We start from the raw sequence: 4365 nt of genomic DNA, 5'->3' as shown, positions 1-4365 counted from the left end.
CCCGACAATTTGAGAATAATAGTTTCTTTAGAAATGAACTTAAGGAGCAAAAAACTTTGATGGAATATATTAATAAAGAGCTCGATGATATTTCTATGGAATTTTATGGTCTTAAATCTCAATTTGCTCATCTTGAAATTTTAGTAGGCCAAATTTCTGATAAACAAACCACTTTGGTCAATAAGATGGCTGCTAAACCAGAGTCATGTGAAAATAGTGATGAAGATCTTAAAGTGATTGATGTTACTCCTATTGAATCTTTGTTTTCTAATATAAATCTTGATAAGCATGGGACTGGAGATGAGTCAACTTTTGCTAAAAGGTGTCCCAATGATTTGTAGTTTATAGATCTTGATGCAAAAATTGATAAAAATGGGATTGGAGAGGTCAAAACTTTAAGTAGCAATGAACCCACTCTTTTGGATTTCAAGGATTTTAATTATGATAATTGCTCTTTGATATATTGTATTTCCTTGTTACAATCCATGTTGAATTCTCCTCATGCTTATAATCAAAATAGAGCTTTTACTAAACATATCGTTGATGCTATGATGAATTTTTTTGAAGAAAAACTTGAGTTGGAAGTTTCTATCCCTAGAAAGCTTTATGATGAGTTGGAACCTACAATTAAGATTAAAATTATTGATTATGAGTGCCATGCTTTGTGTTATTTGGGTGCTAGCGTTGCCATGACTCCAAAAACTTTATGTCATGTGCTAGGTTTCCGTGAATTTGATGATTGTTCTTTAAATTTGCATCTTGCGGACTCCACCATTGAAAAACCTATGGGAAGGATTAATGATGTTCTTATTGTTGCAAATAGTAATTGTGTGCCCGTAGATTTTATTGTGCTTGATATAGATTGCAATCCTACATGTCCTATTATTCTTGGTAGACCTTTCCTTAGAACGATTGGTGCAATTATTGATATGAAAGAAGGAAACATTAGATTTGAATTTCCATTAAGGAAGGGCATGGAACACTATCCTAGAAATAAAATTAATTTTCCATATGAATCTATTTTGAGAGCTAATTATGGATTGCATACCAAAGATGACAATACCTAGATCTATGCTTTATGCCTAGCTAGGGGCGTTAAACAATAGCGCTTGTTGGGAGGCAACCCAATTTTATTTTTGTTCTTGCTTTTTGTTCCTGGTTTTAAATAAATATATCATCTACCCTATGGTTAGATGTGTTTTCATGTTTTATTTAGTGTTTGAGCCAAGTAAGACCTTTGGGATGGCTTACGGTGATAGTTGATTTGATCTTGCTGAAAAACAGAAACTTTTGCGCACAGTAAAATAATTTCAAAAAATCACAGAAGCATGCTTTTGATCTGAATTTTTTACAAAATATTGATATACAAATTACAAAGGTTGTTCTAATTTTTCAGAATTTTTGGATTTACACAAGTATACTAAGATTCCTGTTACTACAGACTGCTCTGCTTTAAACAGATTCTGTTTTCTATGTGTTGTTTGTTTATTTTGATGAATCTATGGGTAGTATCGGGGGGTATGAACCATGGAGAAGTTGTAATACAGTATATATTAGACTAATATAAATAAAGAATGAGTTCACAACAGTACCAAAAAGTGGTGATTTATTTTCTTATACTAATGGATCTCATGAGTTTTCTGTTGAGTTTTGTGTTGTGAAGTTTTCAAGTTTTGGGTAAAGATTTGATGGACTATGGAATAAGGAATGGCAAGAGCCTAAGCTTGAGGATGTCCAAGGCACCCCAAGGTAATATTGAAGGACAACCAAGCATCTAAGCTTAGAGATGCCCCGGATGGCATCCTCTCTTTCATCTTCGTCCATCGGTAAATTTACTTGAGGCTATGTTTATATTAACCACATGATATGTGTTTTGCTTGGAGCGGCTTGTATGATATGAGTCTTTGATTTTTAGTTTGCCACAATCATCCTTTCTGTACACACCTTTTGAGAGGGAGATGCATGAATCGTGAATTTATTAGAATACTCTATGTGCTTCACTTATATCTTTTGAGTTGGGTAGTTTTTGCTCTAGTGCTTCACTTATATCTTTTTGGAGCATGGCGGTGGCTTTATTTTATAGAAATTTATGAACTCTCATGCTTCACTTATATTATTTTGAGAGTCTCTAAACAGCATGGTAATTTTGTTAGGTTATGAATTTATTCCTAATATGGTAGGCATCCAAAGGAGATATAGTAAAAAAAATCATAAAGAGCATTGAATATATGAAAAGTTTGGTTCCTTGCATTTGTTTTGAGATATAAAGATGGTGATATTAGAGTCATGCTAGTGAGTAATTGTGGATTGGTAGAAATACTTGTGTTAAAGTTTGTGATTCCCGTAGCATGCATGTATGGTGAAACGTTATGTGATGAAGTCGGAGCATGACTTATTTATTGATTGTCTTCCTTTGTGTGGAGGTGGGGACTGCACGATGGTTAACTCCTACCAACCCTTCCCCTAGGAGCATGCGTGTAGTACTTTGTTTCAAAGACTAATAATTTTTTTGCAATAAGTATGTGAGTTCTTTTTGACTAATGTTGAGTCCATTGATTATACGCACTCTCACCCTTCCATCATTGCTAGCCTCTCTAGTACCGTGCATTTCAAAGACCATTCCGACATATATTTCCATGCAACTTCCACAGTTCCGTTTATTATGACACGCACCATCATTGTCATATTGTTCTCATATGCATGAGGCATTCACCTAGAGTCGTGTTTTGTTCTAGAATAGAGTTGTAATTCTTGAGTTGAAAGTAAATAAAAGCGTGATGATCATCATTGTTAGAGCATTGTCCCATGTGAGGAAAGGATGATGGAAGCTATGATTCCCTCACAAGTTGGGATGAGTCTCTGGACTTTACAACAAATAAAAGAGCCAAAAGAAGCCCAAATAAATAAATAAAAAGAGAAAAAAAGAGGCCAAAGAGCCCAAAATAACAAATAAGAGAAAGGAGAGAAGGGACGATGCTACTATCATTTTACCACACTTGTGCTTCAAAGTAGCACCATGATCTTCATGATAGAGCGTCTCCTATTTTGTCACTTTCATATACTAGTGGGAATTTTTCATTATAGAGCTTGGCTTGTATATTCCAATGATGGGCTTCCTCAAATTTCCCTAGGTCTTTGTGAGCAAGCGAGTTGGATGCACACCCACTTAGTTTCTTTTGATCTTTCATAAACTTATAGCTCTAGTGCATCTATTGCATGGCAATCCCTACTCACTCACATTGATATCTATTGATGGGCATCTCCATAGCCCATTGATACGCCTAGTTGATGTGAGACTATCTCCTTCTTTTTGTCCTCTCTACAACCACCATATTCTTTTACACCTATAGTGCTATATCCATGGCTCAAGCTCATGTATTGCGTGAAAGTTGAAAAGGTTTGGGAATACTAAAATATGAAACAATTGCTTGACTAAAACCGGGGTTGTGCAAGATTTAATACTTTGTGTGATGAAGATGGAGCATAGCCAGACTATATGATTTTGTAGGGATAGCTTTCTTTGGCCATGTTATTTTGAGAAGACATAATTGCTTCATTAGTATGCTTGAAGTATTATTATTTTTATGTCAATAATAAACTTTTGTTTTGAATCATACGGATCTTAATATTCATGCCAAATAAAAGGCATTACATTGCTAAATATGTTGGGTAGCATTCCACATCTAAAATTCTGTTTTTATCGTTTACCTACTCGAGGACGAGCAGGAATTAAGATTGGGGATGCTTGATACGTGTCCAACATATCTATAATTTTTTATTATTCTATGCTATTATATTATATGTTTTGGATGTTTTATATGCATTAATATGCTATTTTAAATTATTTTTGGGACTAACTTATCAACCCAGACCCAGTGCTAGTTTCTGTTTTTTCCTTGTTTTTGAGTTTTACAGAAAAGAAATATCAAACGGAGTCCAAATGGAATAAAACTTTACGATGATTTTTCTCGGACTAGAAGATGCATGTAGGACTTGGAGATGAAGTCAGAGGAGTCCCGAGGCAGCCACAAGCCTCAGGGGCGCGCCCCCCTCGGAGCTCCTCCAACCCTAATTCTTGGCCTATAAATTCAGAAATATTCCCAAACGACCAGAAGCGTCCACCAAAATACTTTTCCGTCGCGGCAGGTCTCTGACCTCGTGAGATCCCATCTAGAAGCCTTTTCTAGTACTCTGCTGGAGGGGGATTTGATCAAGGAGGGCTTCTACATCAACCCTATTGCCCTTCCGATGAAGCGTGAGTAGTTTACCATAGACCTACGGGTCCATAGCTAGTAGCTAGATGGCTTCTCACTCTTTAATCTTCAATAAAATGTTCTCCTCGATGTTCTTGGAGTTCTACCTGAT

Source organism: Triticum aestivum, chromosome 2B, assembly GCF_018294505.1.
Source record: "Triticum aestivum cultivar Chinese Spring chromosome 2B, IWGSC CS RefSeq v2.1, whole genome shotgun sequence".
NCBI classification, from domain to species: domain Eukaryota; kingdom Viridiplantae; phylum Streptophyta; class Magnoliopsida; order Poales; family Poaceae; genus Triticum; species Triticum aestivum.
The sequence above is the reverse complement of the archived record's forward strand: the minus strand, read 5'-3'. Positions refer to the sequence as shown.